Source organism: Anomalospiza imberbis, chromosome 15, assembly GCF_031753505.1.
Source record: "Anomalospiza imberbis isolate Cuckoo-Finch-1a 21T00152 chromosome 15, ASM3175350v1, whole genome shotgun sequence".
Taxonomy (NCBI): Eukaryota; Metazoa; Chordata; class Aves; order Passeriformes; family Viduidae; genus Anomalospiza; species Anomalospiza imberbis.
In genome coordinates this window covers 13,811,079-13,829,311 of record NC_089695.1, presented here as the reverse complement: position 1 = coordinate 13,829,311, position 18,233 = coordinate 13,811,079, and the positions used below count along the sequence as shown (strand labels likewise).

Here is an 18,233-nt window from a genome sequence, read left to right as displayed (position 1 = left end):
TCCTAATTACAGCCCCGGACATGAGTCCCCACACAGCTGAGCAGGGAACAACTGCTGCTTTCTGCTTTTTCCTTGGGATCAAGCTCAGAGCTTCCTGCTGAGCTGCAGGACAGCATCAGCACAACCCCAGCACAGGCTCCAGCTCCAAGCCAAGCTCTCTGTTATCCCAAAGGATGCTCCTGACTCCTCACAGCTCCAGTCCCAAGGGAAGCTGTGGGAGCAACAGCTCACCACGTCAGCTCCATCTCTGTAAAGATCTCACATTAATTTACTGCAAAGGTGACACGGGTGAAGAAGGGAATAAAGTGAGACTTTGAATCCTTCCTTCCAGAAGGCTAACGGTAAAAAATTGGTAGCAATGCAACTCTGGCAGATTTCCAACTATAACACTCAGAGTGTTGCCCACAGCCGTGTCCCAGACACACTTTATCATTCACCATGGCTCAGTGCAAAACATAAATAAAACAGAAGTCATCAGCACTACTAGCACTCAGCTGTTTGGAGGCTTTTTTATTTTTCCCCTTCCCTGCCAACAAAACAAATAGTGAAATAGGAGAGCTGCAATTCAAGTGATAACACCCACCATTAGAAATCTGGTGGGGGCTGGTGGTGTGATGGGAAATGAATTCAATTAAAGAATGCAGGCAATAATAAAATGAAGAATATGTTGACTGAGATTAATACAACAGAAACCTGTAATGCTGCTGAAGATCAGCATTGATTTTTGTTATCCAAGTGCAAACTAATGGTGTCCAGGTAAAAGGAAGTAAGTGGTTAATCACCCTTATTGAAGGAACTTTTCTCATCATAACAGCATCAATGTTACATTACCAGGTTCAGGAGTGTAATTAATATCTCGCTGTGTTAGGAAATGCTATGACACTGAACAGGTTTTGCTGCTGTTGCCCATAAGTAAATACTTTCTGAAAATGAACCCAAGCAATGTAATGGAAATACTTCCAGTTTGAAATAATATAAACTCCTTTCTTCAGCAGGCACTTGGTTTTAACCAAAGCTGCTTCCCAAGTTCAAAAGCATTAAGTTGCAGGTTACTGTCTAACTCTCCAGCTGCCAAAGCTGCATCACACTATTAAGTGTTTTTATTATTATTACTCCTACTATTACAGTCTGCTTAGACTATAAAATAAGATCGCTTGGGCTCCTTAGGTGTTTACATCTGCCCTTGTACTGAAGCTCTTTCAGCAGATTACTGTTTCTTCTGCTAGTTCAGTTGAAAGCAATGATGAAGTTACTGCAATGCATATGTCCTTAACAAATAATGCTTTCAAAGGGTTGGAAGCATATTTGTGGGGGGGGGAAAGCAATGCTGAACTCACTTCAGTGGTGAGTAGCAACCAACTTCCATTCAACCAGTCAGACCATCAAAATAATCAAGTAATGAAATGAAGCCAGTTCTCCCAACAAGAGCTGACAGGTTTGTACCAGAAGCAGCTGTGTGATACAGCCTTCACTGATGCAACAAGATCTAAGTGGATTTCCTCTTACTCGAACCTAAAATGGGAATCTAACAAGGAAACAATCCCGTCACTCATCTCAGTGTCACAGTTAAGGTACAGGTCTCACTTTCACAGTTACTGGTTCAAGCAGGTCCCTTCATCACAAACTTGAACCAAGTTTCTCCAGCCCAGTGCACTGGGGAGCCAGGAACAGGCCAGAGCACACCTGGGGCTGTGGGAGGATGCTGAAGCTTTCTACAAAAATGTCAGGAGTGTGGAAAAGCTGATGCAAGTTAAAAAGGACAACAAAGAAAGAAAAGCAAGCCCCTGAAGCTGCCCTTCCACTACACAGCCACAACGCACCTGCAATTGCAAACCACAACTCCCTTAATGTTCTCCCTCCTCTCCTAACACACACAGACACACACAATCACCCTTCTTCAGCCTCCATCTGGGAGAGATCTCCAGTTCACCCATGCAGACACCTCCTGCTGCCTGCTCTCAGAGAGAGAAGGTTTGCTGGATTTCGACAAAGTCAGCAAGTACCTGCAATACTCTAATTCACCCATAAAATAAGGCAGTGTGACAGTGCTTCCGTGGGGAAACGCTGCCTTAAAGTGCTGTAAATCCTAAAGAAAGGAGAAAAAATACAGTTCCCAGCAGTGCCAGCCTGAACAGCAGTGCCTGAAGTACCTTCAGTGCTCAGGTGCCTCAGAGCAATCTTTGATTTGTTCTGAAAACCAAAACAGCTAAAAGGGGACCATCAAACGTCAGGGAGTTTAGAATAACCTTGTTACAGAATAGGCTGGATTCTTGTCGGACACAGCTCAAGGCTGCTGACTCCAGGGCCAGACCCAGCCAGAAATATGTTATTAAAGCCAGGCAGAGCTTGGCTTGACATGAAAAGATTCATTTAGCCACCACTGGCAAAGAAACCATACAGGGCACCTCAACCCCATCCAAATCTAGACATAGCTAAAGTACAATAATTAAATACAGATTAAAACTACTTTTAACAGGGCAGCATTTGAGATAGAAATTGGCCTTTCCACTGAAAAAAACTTGTATTTCCTACAGGTGCACACTGACACAGAGTTAGCAGTGCTTACAGGAGAACTGCCTGTGCCATCAGGTGCTTGCATCGCTGCTCTCCCACCCATAGTTCATCACACCAGCACATAATTGTGTCCAGTTAAAATAGCATTGGAAATATGGACCCACAGATATCATGCCTGAGAGGCTAGTGTGCTTTTCTGCTTTTTAAAGTGCTTCTAAAACTCCAGATAATATTGTTGTCCAAACCACACCTGCAGCTCTGCATGTATTTAAACCAACTAGCACAAATTCAGCTCAAAGGTTTTTTTTTTTTTAGTCCACTAAAGCTTAAACAATTGGATATTGAAAAAAAGCCTACAGCTACCTATCTGCATATCACTGCAAACAGTTTGAACACCACTAAAATAAAATTCATTGACTTGAATTTATCTTTGGTGTGACTTCAGTGGGCCTTTGCAGGGATAAATTTGTCCACAGGGTTCTGGGACACAAAAGGACTGTGAAATCACAACTTGTAGAAATGTCAATGAGCAGGTTTGGATGTGGGCAAGCCTGTGCATCGAGGAATTCTTCTCATTACAAATCTGTAAACCTTTGGCAGTTTGCAAAATGCTGCCCTTAGGAACATTTTGAGGAGCTATGAACAGACTGCTCAGCCCATGTTAAATTATAATCTGTGGAGACTCCAAGACCAGAAATGTCTGTAGCTCTGGGTTCTCAGTACAAGCTTTCAGGACTTCTCTGAGCAAATTTTCAGACTTCAAGTTTTCATCTGTGTGTGTCCTTGTCTATAGATGAATGTCAGAGTCACCTCTGAGCTTTTCCCATTTCTAACAAAATGCAGTCTTTTTAAGAGTCAAAAACTGACACCAGTCATACAAACGGAAATGCTCTTGTGACATCCCCAGTTTAAAAACAAAATGAGAAAGGCTCAAGTTCTACAGTCTGATGTCCCTGAAGCTTCTAATTTTCAGAAGCCATAGAGTTTCACTGTGTCTCACAAGAAAATTCAGAATTTTTGATGCAACCTCCTGAACTCTTGAGCCAGCTTGAAGTTACAGCCTCACACTCTGCTCCTGGGGATCAGCTACCCAAAGGGCTGAATTTCACCAGCTCTGAGCTGCATTCAGAGTAGAAATAGCTGCACAGTCCCAACAACTCATCTCCCTCCTCTTATCAAGAAAAGCTTTTCTGCTCTGCTCACTAAGCTGGAGCACTGACACGGGAGGACAGCACATGCTCCTCTCAAAAAATATGAAACAGTAAGTAGAGGAGGAAAAGTGTATGATCAAATTTTCAGTCTGTCGAGCTCAGACTGGAGTTTTTTAAGTTAGTGACTACAGAGTATTTTTTTTTCCTTTTCAGATCCATACTGTGCATTGTGGTTTTCCAATCAATCCAAAGAGATGTGACAGCCACTATGCACTGACAGCCATTGTACAGTGGCCATTACAATTATACACAGGCAATTATTGCTGGGCCAGAGACTCATGGGAAATGTGCTTTCCCCTTCCTATTTCACTGTGAAAGGACAACAAAAAGTAGTTAAAGTATATATTAATGGTTTTTCAAATAATATACTTGATTACATCTACTGCAGAATAATTTTTCTTCATGTTTCTATAATGAATCTGACCATGAAAAGCAGATTTATGCCCACAGTTTGTATCATTATAAACTCAACTCATTTGATGTGAAAAACCTACAGTTTAATTGCTTGATTTGGATTTTGGCTGGTAAAATACGTACTGAAACATTACTATTTTAATTATGCTAATTTATAAGTGAAAAGCTAAATTTGCAAAGGCAATAACATTAATTATTTACTTGCCCATTAAAGCTGAATATTTATTACCAGGATAATTGGCTTCATAAGTCTGCCAAAAAAAATTAAAAACGACTTTATGTACTGACTTACAGAGGAGTGAGTGATACTGTAGCATCTCTCAGCAGGTTGTGTGTGTTTAATGGATTGCTCTGATATACAACTACACTTCTTTCATTTATAGTCTGTTAAATTTCGTTTTTTCAATTTTTTTTTCCTTTATAAAGATGCCAGCTGTGACTCAGAGCAAGCTTCTTTACTGCTCTGCAGCCAAAATCCTTTGTGCAGTGTGAGGGACTTCCACTGGTCTTAATAATTTATGAAGATTGCATCTCACCTGGTCATCTAAATACTCACTGAATGTAGAATTACACTGGGTTAAATCAACAGAAAAAGGAAACAGTGACCCAAAATAATCCAGCTCACAGCCAGAACAGGAGAGTTAAGAAAAACCAGTAGTGAAAAATCTCCACCTTTGCTGGTATTTTAGCTTCATTTCTATTTGCAAGATAGCAAATATATTCAATGCTTATTTATGCATGCATCCCCAAAGTAATACAATTAACTTACTAATGCTTACAGAACAATTTGTATATTACCTTGATGTAGGATGAAAGGCTAATTTTGATTGCTGTCTAAACACAAATCCTAATTCCATTTGGCAATGTCTCACCAAGCAGACACCTTCCCTTCCTGCTTATGCTCCTTAAATACGTGACTTTCCCAGCAGGGGCAGGATCACTAAAGAGCTGCAGCACCGTGGCCACCAGCAGGAGCCAGGATGGACTTCTGTCACTTCCATCTTCCCTGTGGGTAAAAACCCTCTTTGAGTGAGGTCTGCAGAGTGCACAGGTTAACCTGAAGAGCCAGCCCTGAGGCAGCGCTCATGGAGACAGTAACTAGGATTTCAATCAATATTTATTTATTCAGGCGTCCTCAATACAGGATGATTACATCCAGATCACAGTCTGAACTCCCAGCCATGCTGTAATTATATTGCCAAGGAAGGGCAGAAGCATCCATGAAAGAGAGGCAGTAGGTCAGTGGATGTGGCATCTCATCTTAAGTGAGAAGGAACGGGTTGAACCACACTTTAAAACTTTGCTGTCCTTATTTTTTTTCCCCTGCAACTTCTCTGCAGCTGTCTGCAGCCCAGAAACTTGGAATGTCTGAACATCAGTCTTGGGCGACTGAGGCTTTAAATATCTGCATCTCACACTGCCATCTCACATGGCTGGATTCAGGACAGTTATTTTTATTAGTATTGTTGTTGTTGTTGTTGGTATTATTATTATTATAAAACTGATACGGGGGAAAGAAAAATCAAACCCCAAAACTTCTCATTGAAAACTTGAGGTTTCTTTGTCCATGTGTAGCTCTCACACCACAAGAGACTTCTGCTTTTTCTCAAATTATGCAGGACATTGATGCTCTTGCCAACGGGGCAGACATTCCAGTATCTCCCAACACCAATTTTCCCTGACTACAAAAGCAGCACAGCTCAGTATAACCCAGCACTGCATGGCTACAAGACACAAAAGTGGAAAAGCCAGAAGAATTTGCTCACACCCACACCCAACCAGTGATGCTGAAGACACGTTGACAGGATAATTCAGTGCCCCCAGAATGACACGGGGTGATATTTCAAGTGAGAATGTTAAATCAGGCTGGAGCTGGAGCTGGTCCATGCCCACATCCAGGACATCCCAGGGGCTGCAGGTGAAGGCTCCACGCGCACAGTTCCCACGGTCACCTACGCAGGGTACAAGGCTCCCCACTAATTCTCGGATTTAAATCAGAGCTGGAGCTTTCCCTGCTCTGCTCAGGGCTGCAATCAGCTCACACACATCCAACAGCCATGGAAGCAACCACAGCTCCTGTCATGTATCTGGGAGTTTGGTGCAACACTTCCTTCACTGACAGCCTGAGCAGATCAGAAATGATCCATATGGTGACACTCACTCACACACAACGCTGCTACTTTCCAGGCTTCCCCTCAGAAATATCTGACTTGCCTAAATACATCTGCAGCTTCCTCTCAGCAAAGCACAGAACAGTGAGGCAATAGCTCAGAATCACTAAGCAGGGAAGAAATAAATTTTTCTAACTTTAAAAATTTGTTACTTAGACCAAAAGTCAAAGTTTCAGAAATACCAATTATTCAGAAAGCTATTATGAGTTCAAATCTATATAAAACTCATTTATTTGTAAAATGCTTCACAGAAATTTAAACTTTTTTAAAGAACTTTGTTAACTCTAATGTAACAAATATTTCTTAGGGAAAATACAGTATTTCAAACTAAAACCCAAGCATTTTTATTTAAAAAGCTAGCTCCAGAAGTTTTGTGCAGTTCCACTTTGGTTTCAGCCCAGTGTTTGCTGAACCTGGCCTCTCCCTTGCTATCAAGGTATTAATGGTCTGGCAGCAACCGGTGTCAACACATCAGGCTGTGAATTCCAGATCAGCTCTGGCACGAAGCTGCAAACCTCGCAGATAAAGACCTGGTGTGAGGCAGGGGTGGTAAACAAGGATAATACTGCATGACAAGACTGCTAGCAGGACAGAGGATGGCAAACAGAAGAAAATTGTCAAGCATGTGGCATTTTTAGCAACAATCAACCAAAATGCCTTAGACATCAATTTCAAGGCACTTAATCCTCTTAATGACATGCTATGGCATTTGTTTGTGATTAGGGTTTCACTTTGTTTTCTATAGAGGATTCCCCCCAGACTCCTGCATTCAATGTGCTTTGTAAATAGTTCTGCCAGTATGCTGAGTATTCGGTTAGAGTTTACTTATCACAGTGCTAAATTATTCCAGCTGGGTCATTATTAATTCTCCTAATTTTACTGTCATTTGCTATCATTACAACAACGCAGCACCCTATGGATACATTTATTACAGAGCATAAATCCAGGGCTCGTCTAAGCTGCTGGAATGCCTACTCTGCAATCTTCATGCAAAAGCATGAGGAGTGTTTAAAAAGAATAATCTTTAGGAAAACTTTTTCAAGGCTTACCTCTAGCTCCCCATCCTCCACCCACCCATCACATTTCTGCAGGATGTTAGGTAAGTTTTCAGTATGTGATACTCCCCTGCAATACAGGCTGTGGCCCACGGCAAAGCTCTTTCATAGTAAATGCACTGGGGAAAGGGATGCTGGAGAGAGAGCAAAGAGGATGGTACTGCAGTCTATGCAATTTCTAGAGAGAAAGCATATATAAAAATAGACATTTAAAAATATCCTAATGTATATTCCTCCCCCCTTCAGAGAACTTATGCACTGCATATATCCTTTTCCTAACACAAGCATATGCTTGACTGGGTCTCGATTCAGCAAAGTAATTCATTCAGGGCAGAACTTTTAGCACCTGTTAAAACCTGTCAGACAAAAACTTAAGCAGATGCTTCAGTGTTTTTCTAAATCAGGACTGTAACTGGATTTACCAGTGCATGAATTGCATGAATCCATGTCATACAGACTGTGAAATTTTGGTTCTGTCATGAAGGCAAGTGTCTACCTGTTTTGAGTCTGGTGACAAGAGGCCATGACTCAAGTTTTAAGAAGCTGCTCTGAAATAGTCCTGAATGTGCCAGTACTTCTCCATGGGACCTCCCCTCGGTAAAGCTGCAGCATTTTCTCAGTACAGTAGACCCCAGATTAATAACAGAGGTACTAGAGCTGGTTTTGTTGCTTCCCTCCAAAGCTGTCCACATCCGTAGGGAACACCATGTAACAGCAGCCACCGCTCAGTTCAGGGTCCACAGTGACATCCCCTGAGCTCACCTGAAGCAGTGGTTTTTATACAACAATTCCATTTGTGCAACTGGGTTTCATCTTCAATGACTGGGGCTCACCCACACTTGAGAATTGTACTTTTTGGTCCATCATTCAAACAACTGATCAAAACTATTAAGGCAGATACTGCTCACACCCCATGGCTAAAATGTCCAATAACATCTGAGTTAAACATTAATATACTTATTTTAAGACCTTGTTAAGCCAGTGGTAGCTGTTGCACAGTGAAATCCTTGCTACCTGGGCACATGAAGCTCTGCTAAAAGAAATTTAGTGATCTACTGATCAAGAACTTTGACAGTCACAATTCTGAGCTTTTTCTCAGGTATGAGAACATGATGCTCATGGGAGCATCACACTCCTGGCTACAAAGTGCTTTTGCTTTCCTCCTCTCTTGGGTATTAGTCACACAATCAGAAAAAGAAATCAGATTAGTTTGGGCTTAAAGCATGTCAGTTACTACGTGCTGCTCACAGGTGTGTGCTCACAGGTAATTTGCTCTGTATCTTCTTGGGTATTTACAAATCTCTGTTTCCCTTGTAGTGTCCTCTGTGATGACAGGTACTATGTTTGTCTTCCTCCAGAATTCTGACAATTGCCCTATTCTCCATAAGCTTCTGAGAGTTGTAAACAACTTAGTGGGTACATTTCATAAGGCCACACTGACCCAAATATATCACAGTTACCTAAATACTCCTTATCTTGTTCTTGCCTTTGCTCGTAAGCCCTTTTACAGGGAACACTGTTACAGATCTGACACAGTTATTAACCTTTCTGTGAAGAGCAGTGCAAAATAATGGCATTTTGTATTTCTGTCTTCTCTTCTAGTCCATTTATTTGCTTCCCTTTCTTCCTGATGGACTTCTGCCTTCCTCTTACTTCCAGTGTGTTTTAAGTCATTTTATAACCTTTTATAGCCATAACTGATTTTGCCTCTATGTCCTTCTGATTTTAGCCTATGTGGCTGGTGGTGTTCTTGGCCACACATCTTTGGTTTGTCCCAATTGTACCAATACACAATACTGAAAAGCTTTCTTTGCTGTGCTACTCCCCAAAATTATCTTTGTGCATAGAGCCCCCAAAAGCCTCTATTCCACAGCACTGCTTTAGCTAACAAGTTTGCACAAAGCATTTTCAGTATGAAAACGTGGGACTTTCCCTCTTCCAACATCTGGCACCCCAGCTCATTATTCCAAACAAGCTCAAAAGGTGAATCCCTTTGTTAATCCATTACTCTCTGCCCAAACCCAACCCACTCAGACATTCCAAAAAGAAGTTACATGATGTGTCCTATAATTCTGGCCAACAACATATCTGTGTTCTAAGATGTCTGCCCACGGCCCAGTGATCAGCACAAGTTAATTTTCCTCACCAAGATCAACACCCTTGAAAAAATGTCCCACAACCAATTCCAATCAAAATGCTAGCTGCTCTCCACTTACCCCTGTCTTCACAGCTTCCCTTTTAAATATTCTGGTGGCATCATTTTTTCTTCAATACTTTTTGGATTTTGTACACCTTGGTCACGACCCCTCTTAATCTCTTCTATTCTAATGAATATAAACATAATTTTCTTAACCTTGCCTCCTGTTTTATAACCCCTGAGGCCCTTTATCATCTTTGTCAAGACTGTATCCATAATTAGGGTATGTAAAAAAGATCAAAAGGAACGAACAAGAAAGTGCCTACTTGACAGAAATTGTTACATGAATAAGCAACATCTTCGGCCCAGACTCACCCCTCCCATCCCAGCCCAGTGTCAGAGGGCAAGCTGCTGCTGATTCCTGCACATCAGGTGGTGTAGCCAGGACAGGTTTTGTCACTGCAGGGTGCTCCAGTCCCCCAAGGGCATTCTGCAACATTCACCTTTTCTGCTGCTTGTGCTAACTCACTCCAGCTGCACACACAGACACCTGCCTTCACATTCTGCACAGGTAACTGAAAATGCTGGGCATTTCAGCCAGGCTGCCCTCCTCCCTCTGTGCACACGCAGCCACGTACACTCTCCCAGGCAGCAGACTGCTCCCTGCAGCTCCTCACAGGCACACAGGTGTAGGGGCATGGTCAATAGTGCTGTTATCAGGGAAGAGAACACGGACCATTCTTGATACAAGAATTGCAGATGAAGGTAACACGACAACTGGCCTTCAGTGCTCACAGTGACCAGCATTCCTCAGCTGGACAGGTCCTTGAACACTCCACTGATTAGCAGAGTAGAAGTTTCAAAGGGATAAACGTAAAACCACGAAAATGCCCAGGGTCTGGAAGTTGAATGCTTTACAGAGAATATCACTGTTTACTTATGGATTATTCTGTATGATATTCAGAATTTGAAATTTGCCATAGCAGATCAGACAAGTGCTCTGTTTAGACCATAAAGCTGAATCAGACAGCAGCAAAAGCAGATGCTTCAGGGAAGAGTTTGAGAAACCTTTGCAAACAGTTACACAACAACTAAACCACCTGGGCTGTTTTCTTCCTTATCTTGATTCACCAGAGAATAGGCGGATAACCTGAAAAGGAAGAATTTCCCTACCTCTCTCAAGCATCTCCCTTTCACTCCTTACCACCGATGCTGAATGGTCTCACTGCTGTGAAATCAAGTCCAGCCCTCTGGACATCAGCTCTTGAGCTTTTGTCCTTGGTGGCACCTTGCCAGAGTTTTTCCCCCAGCGTTGGCAACTCCACAGCTCGTCCCACAGCCACAAAACATGAAATCACAACCCCATGACCAACTGTGCTGCTCTTCCGAAAGAGGCTCCTTGCAAAATTAGTGAATCACTCCAAATCTGTTTTCCATAGGCAAGTTTAAGGTGTTTTATTATGGAAATGTATGCCCCACATCTCCCTGTCTCCCCACAGAGTGTGGCACTCTGTAGTGTGACGCAGTTACGCGGGGCTGACACTGCATTACATTGTACAGAATACAAGGCTGCAACCTGTTTGCAGTGGGGCAGTATCCTGTTCAAGCATAAAAGGTGAAAATGAATTTATTTGCCCTTGGCACGCTTTGCAACTACGTATCTGCTGCTCAGCAGGTACAGGCAGTAGTAACAACCTGCAGAAGGAAACGGTACTAAAACTGCAGCCCACGCCAAACTTACGACTCTATTTTTCTTCACCATTATTAGCTATCAGATGGTTACTATGAAACATTATCTGCGTATTTCATCATGCCTACATTTATGCTCCGCGAGCAAATCAGCAGCTGAAAATAGCTGTGCACTCCTCCAAGCAACCTCGCTGCCTTTACAAGATCTAAAGTTGGTGGTTCTTTATCAGCACCTTATTTACTGAGGCAATTCCCACGCTGCTGAGCTTCAACAGAGGGTGGGAGACCTGCACTGCTGTTAATGCCACTGATCTTTGAAAAGAAAATGCAGCTGCAGCTTGGAAGAGCAAGGGCACTCAGCTGCTTGACTGGGCTAGGGCTGGAGGATTCAGCAGCAAACATTTACAACGCTGCAATTTAGCGCCAAAATATCACCCATCAGCTTGGATACATTAAGAAAATTACTCCACGACATTTGCTTTGTGGGTTTCTTTATTTCATTTGAGTTTCAAAAAGGTTTTTCAGTCCCCTCAGATAAAGCAACAACTTGCTCCTTCCCTCCCACCAACTGCCTGCAAATTTTGCCTTCAAATCAACTCTTTGTGGACGAGTGAGTAGCTGCCACATTACAATACTCTGGATCAAATTTTCATATTGGTATGAGGTTAAAATAACAATGAAGTTCAAATTTCTTCATCAGATACATGTTTGTAGATAAATTCTGCTGTCCTCCTGCAGATGCAAAGTACAGGAGTTCATACCTATTCCACAACTACTACCTGGGCAGCAGGGACAGCCTAGAGAAGACTATTATTAAACTAGAGCAGGTCCACCCCTTTTTGGCCTCTAAACCAAGCTAATAATTCCATGAGCTCTTCTCTACTTAAGCCACAAATAATAGGTGGGGGGAAAGCAGTTCACAGAGTTCCTGGCTGAAACACAGCAAACGTGGAGTAAGATCAACACATGCTCTAATTCCTGCCCTTAGGACATAACTGGTTAGGGAAAGTCTACATATAGGTTTAACTGGGCAAATTAATAGTCACAAGGATCTATGAATGTTATTAAAAGTCTAGGTGATATAAGAAAATTGCTAAGTGAAAGCCTGGGAATACAAAACCACCAAAGGAAAAAAAGAGTAAGAGCTTCTTTTAGACTCGGCTGCTGGTTAAAAAATAGAAAAGGAAAAAGAAAAAATATAAAAAATATCTTATTGCTTCTTACTGGCAAAGGTGCTGGTTTGACAGCCCTGAAGAGAGATCTACTTATTCAAAGTAATGCTGGCAGCAATGGCACATTTCTTCCTATGTGCCCAACCCTGTATCTATTTTCAGTTCCATCAGTAAGCTAAAGGTTAAAGCTATTTATTTAAACCCACACCCACATGCCATTTAAATTGACCCAAATTATTGTCTGAGTTGTAACCTCTCTGTATTAAAGTCCCCTTAGGGGCTGCTTCTTCATTTCAGGCTCAAAAAATTCCTCCCTCGCAGGATAAAAAGCAGATAAGGAGCACTTCCAAATAGAAATAGAGAAGGAAATGGGGAGGAGTTCGAAGAATGCCTCTTGGTGTTGTGAAAGAGAACACAGAAAACTGCAGGTTTCTGCAGAAAACTTCAGTTTCATTAGATAAATAATCAGAGAGGTTAGCTCCAGTCATATTAGAAGATGTCACTGCCATTCGTGTTTTAAGCATTTCTTTAAAAAAATAGATATGAGAGAAAAATAAAAGAAAAAACACTACATATTCTGCTTGCCTTCGTGATGCAACTGTAGTGAAGGCCACCAAAATATCCCAAAATGTAAAAGAAAAGGTGGTCCCAAACTATCAGCCCACAGTGGAAACAATCCTTTGCCACAGGCCAGGGGACAAGGAGGTCCGAGGAGGAACAGGAGCCTTCTGCAGTCAGGCACTGGTTAACAGGAGCAAAGTGCCATCCCAGGAGTGAGATTATTCTCTAGGCTGATAAAAGGCAAAGGGAAAGCAGCATCTGGCCTACAATATTTAGCCTTTTCTACACAGTTTAATGCTGTGTGAAGCATGGTAAAAGCAAAGCTTCCTCAGCCCCGGGAAGACAGCTGGCGAGGAAACGCAGCAGGGACGCCATATGATGGAAGGCTCCTAATTACAAAATCTCTGTCTCGCCTGTCAGAGCGACTGCACAGTGGTACAGGGGAGCTCACAGAGGAGCTGGGGAAAAATCAAGCATTGATAAGACTTGAAATCCATCTCCAGATGCAAACTTTCCCTGCCTTTGAGTACAGCTGGCTCTTGGATGTAGCTCCAGCCATAAAGGTGCAGTTCAGATAGCTGAAGATATTCCCAAAGCTCAGGGCTTGTCCAACTTTGCTTCTGATGGTGAGCCAGTCTTATAAAGAGATACTCAGTGGAAAATTTCGGGGCTGATGGACCACAGACACCTAATTCCATCAGCATGAGTCATAATCCCTGGAGACCAAGATTCACAAACACCAAGAAGAAGCACAAGAGTGGGGAGAAAAAAACAGTCACCCAAGAGGTTTGAATTTCATTTGATGTACTCTAGACACATAAATAGAAAAGAAGGACTTTCAACATACAGAGAGTATCTCATTATGTACTGATCCTGTTAATTGCTATTCAAGAGCCTGGAGGCAAAGACACAGTACAGTTCTAACGAGCTGAAAAGTATTGTTAAATACATCAGCATCACAGAATCAGAACTCCAGAATGCTTTGGGGTGGAAAGGATCATCTCCTTCCAACCTTCCTGCCACAGCAGGGACCCTTCCACTATCCCAGGGTGCTCCAAGCGCTATCCAGCCTGGCCTTGAACACTTCCAGGGATGGGGCAACCACAGCTTCTCTGGGCACCCTGTGCCAGGGCCTCCCCACCCTCACAGCAAGGATCAAAATGAGTAAAATTATTAAGAATGAGGTAAATGCCACCAATTCCACGGAAGCAAACCCACAGAGAGCCAAGGAAGGTAACTCCACACTGATGGACAGATTGGGACTGGCATCCACTAAAGCTGATTTAACATATTACACTTCAGCCCCCACTGGGACCACACAAACCCTGCAAAACCCAGACAGCAGCACCTCACTGGGATCATCACAGTGACATGAAGGGCCACATGGCAACGAACTTCTAATCCTGGGCTTTCCCTTCTCCCTCTTCTTTTGGTGGCTGAAGCTCTCCTCCTATTTTCGTGCATCAGAAATATAAAGGCACCGGTGTCTGCTGGGAAGGAACTGAGCAGGGATATTTTCAGCTGCACTGCCAGCATGTTTCTGCAGTGCCATCAGGGGAAAAAACCCACTGGAAGAGCTGGCTGAACTCATCAGTAAATATAATTAAGCTTCTGCTAAACTATATGACTTCTGCTAAATTTGAAGCACAAACAACAAAACTGGTTTATCAGCTTTATGCTTAATAAGAAAGGGATAAAGAATTAGATTTTTACAATTGAATGTGAGCAAACTGCAGCCCTGCAGAATCTGCATCATCTGGACTGTACGTGGCTGGCAGAGCTGGGTGCTTAATTTTTGAGACAACAGCAGACAGATCTTTAAAGCTATTGCTCAAAGGGCTTAAATAATGAGTTGTAAATTAATTCATTACCATTTGCTGTATAGCTGATGGAAAAGAAGTCAGATCTCATCTGCTGTACAGGCTTTCCTGAAAACTGACAGGTGAAGCTTTTGGCTGAGAAACTGAAGCTCCCAATGCTCGAGGCTTAGTTTGCTTCAAATCTAAGCATTTGTTTCCCACCAGAGTCAAGTTTTTGTGAACTGTGGGCAAATTTGACTTATCTTGCTTGAAGTTACAAAGTTGACAAGTTATATGTGTGGAAGAGAGACTGACAAAACCTTTCAATCAGCAGCTGTGATATGTTTCTTAATTATGCTAAAGCATTATGAGATCCAAACAGCTCAAACTAAAACCAAGATAAAAATTAGTGCTGCTGTTTCAAAAAGAACAAACAGTAACAAGGAAAATCTGTTAAAAAATAGTAACACAGATTAGTAAACACAAAAGTCAGGCAGACCAGCACACAGACTTTCATTTCAAAGAAGAAAAATGGTCCCAGAAATTGTCAACTAGTAAAACAAGACTGATAAGCATTAACTCTCCACAAAATTAAATTACAGTTTAAAAAAGAAGAAAAAAAGCAGGAGCAATGAGCTCTGGTAGAAAAAAATGACTGAATTAACATATCAAAGGAAGACGATAGGAGAGTAATCCAGAGGGTAATACAAAAGAAAAGTTTAAGGGACACCTTGGGATAAGTTTTCTTTGAAGTACTGCACTTCCTAAAATAATAGGAGGGTTATCTAAACACGCCCATCATGCATCACAATTATTGTACTACACTTTTACTTACAGAAAATTCATTGCATAAGTGGAGAGTAAGTGCTCCTGTGGAACAGGCCTAATTAAGAAGTTCTCGTTATGTGTGGAATAACAGGGACACAGGAGCCAAGTCTGTATTTCAGACCCTGGCATGCACCCTGGGCAGACAGAATCTTCCAAGGCAGAGCAGCCTGGGGGTGAAATCTTTACAGCCATTGAGTTTTATTAAGCTAAAAATGATGTCATTGTCCTGTATCTCACCTATTCCCTCCCCATTTCCCATCTCCACAGATTCTGCTGGCCTCTGACATCAGATGCAGGTCAACAACAACTGTTACATCACATGCAACTGACAATGCTCCATTTTCCATCTAGGCTGGAGCAAAAAGCCTTGCAGGACATTGAAACAGCATAAAGCAACTGGAAATGTGAAGAGAATTAATCAACCATCACTTTGCAATCACTGCAGCAGATGCTGCAGGAGCATCTCCTTTGTGGGGACATCCCATTTGTCTGCCACAGAGAAGAACCAGACTTCTTTAGAGATTTACATCACACTTAGTATTCAAGCAATAATTTAATTTTGGGGAAGACTAGAAGATGTGGCACCAGCTGGAGAAATGTCCAGTTTCTACACAGCAAGAGATTACTCATGACTGCAGAAGCCCAAAGGGATCACAGCAAAGCCCTACCAAAGAGTTCATATTTTGCTTTTTTGAATAACTGGAAATGCAGGGATTGAAGAGTTTACAAGGAAATATGTACAGTGCATTTCCTGAGGGACTCCATGGGTCTTTGAATAGGATAATCCTGCTTCCTTTCCTAAGATCATCTATGTCTCATCACAATGAGGTACGACTTTGGAACATGCTTTTACTTTTGGAGATTTAAGACATAGAAAAACTTTATCCTATGTAACTGTTTTTAACTTTAATGGAGCTAATTTTGCCTCACTTTGCTCTCCTTTGCCAGCCCAGTTCCTCAGAGCAGTGGTGCATCCAGAGTGGATTTACTTTCCTGAGCTGTTAACGCCAAACGAGCAGCAGACTCTGATTCCTGAATGTCATTTTCCAACGTATGTGACAGATGATACAAATATCTCCATGTGAGTGATTTACATCCAATAATCAAATACAGAACAGATAAGATCTTTAGATGAAAATCACTCTGGAAGTTTAAATGGAAAAGCAAATCAGATAATTAAACCCCCTGCCCTTAGTGGTACATTTTTTAAAGTGACAAAAATCTATAGAAACCTAAGGCAGAAACATAAAGTGCAGCTGAAAGAGAATCATTGAAAATCAAATTAATATTTTAATTCTGTCACCATGGAAAAAAAGTCTCTAAATGAGATGAAGTTTAGAATGAGTACAGTGATTTATTACCTTGGCCCTGTAATTTAAATTACCGTTTCTTTAATATTCACTGAAGTCTTCCCAGAGATTTTCAGCCTCAGTTGATCACAAAAAAAAAAAAAAAAAAAAAAAAAAAAAAGAGAGAAAAAAGAAAAAAAAAATAAGCTGAAGGAACAGTGAATTAAGAAAAAGCCAGTGGTTTTCCAGTAGCCATGTCAAAAATCAATGAGACTGAAGGACCAGAGGTTGGATTAATAAAGCTTTCTTCAACTCTGTAGTTCTGCACTTACTCCCTAAGCAGTAGGAATGGGCTTGTGTGCCAGACAGTCTCTGTGAACAACAAGTTTCAAAGAAAAATCGAAAGATTCTTGTGTACTTGTAATGCAGCACGATGCTTTCAAAGCCAGATCAGCTGATCAGGGCAGTATTTTAGCTACACACACACTTCAAATGATTTATCCAGCATTTACCTTATAAGCGCCTTCCCTGAAACATGTCCTCTCAAAAAGCAGTGAAAATAAATGAATAAATATATGAATATACAGATAAATAAATCACAAGCATTTGGTTTGACTGCCTAAAAGAGTCTACAACAATCACTAAATGATAGGCTGTCAAAACTGCAGTGTTAATTACATGAAGATTAATTGTTAAATTTACTTAAATTTAATACCATTAAGGGACGCATCATGTTTACATGAACTGATCAAAAGCAGTTAGCAGCTTGCAGAGATCCATATTTAATAATATGATTTTAATGTTCAGATGACACTTACCACACAGCCACTTTTATTATACACATACAACAATTAGCATGGCACTGCCAGGCCCTTCCAGCATTCTGTCATCAAACAAACGAGAATTTACAGATGCTATTCCCTACCACCAAATCTCCCTGCTTTGATACAATTCCACCAGGACACAAAGCACCCTGAATAGCAACATTCCATGGCAAGGGGATGGGAGAGAGTCATGCTTTTAAAATAACGTGGCTGTCAGCTGTGAGCTCTGCCTGGGGCTGGAATGCAAAGCTCCAGAGGGCTGAGCCTGGTCCCTGAGGAGCAGCAATGCCATCCCACTGTCCCTCCACAGCCACCACGTGTCCCCATCTCCCAGCTACACCACCCTCCCTGTGGCACATCACAAACGAGCACCAAGGACCCCTGCCCAAACCAGAAAGGAGGCAGACACCAGCAGAAGGAAGACGTTGGAAGAAAATGCCCAAATCATCCCAGAAGAAAGCAGGTCCTGTGTACAAAACAAACCTGAAAACAGTTCTCGCCTCTGATCTAAAGAAAAATTCCTTTTTCACCTTAAGCCTTGCAAGGAAATGAATTCTGGTTAATCTCTG

The 18,233-nt window shown here is 41.8% G+C and overlaps 1 protein-coding gene across 9 annotated transcripts in view; it reads right to left on the bottom strand.

Moving 5' to 3' along the window:
* The window catches only part of SGCD (sarcoglycan delta), a 393,778-nt gene that overhangs the window by 195,095 nt on the left and 180,450 nt on the right, over nucleotides 1-18,233 (bottom strand). Inside the window, exon 1 of one of the 9 annotated variants that reach the window (XM_068206000.1) lies at nucleotides 15,559-15,793. The exons of the other annotated variants lie outside the window; for them this stretch is intronic. The gene's annotated coding sequence lies outside the window, so the exon portion shown is untranslated. Of the gene's footprint in view, nucleotides 1-15,558; nucleotides 15,794-18,233 lie in introns of those variants that run through there. 9 annotated transcript variants of the gene reach the window in all.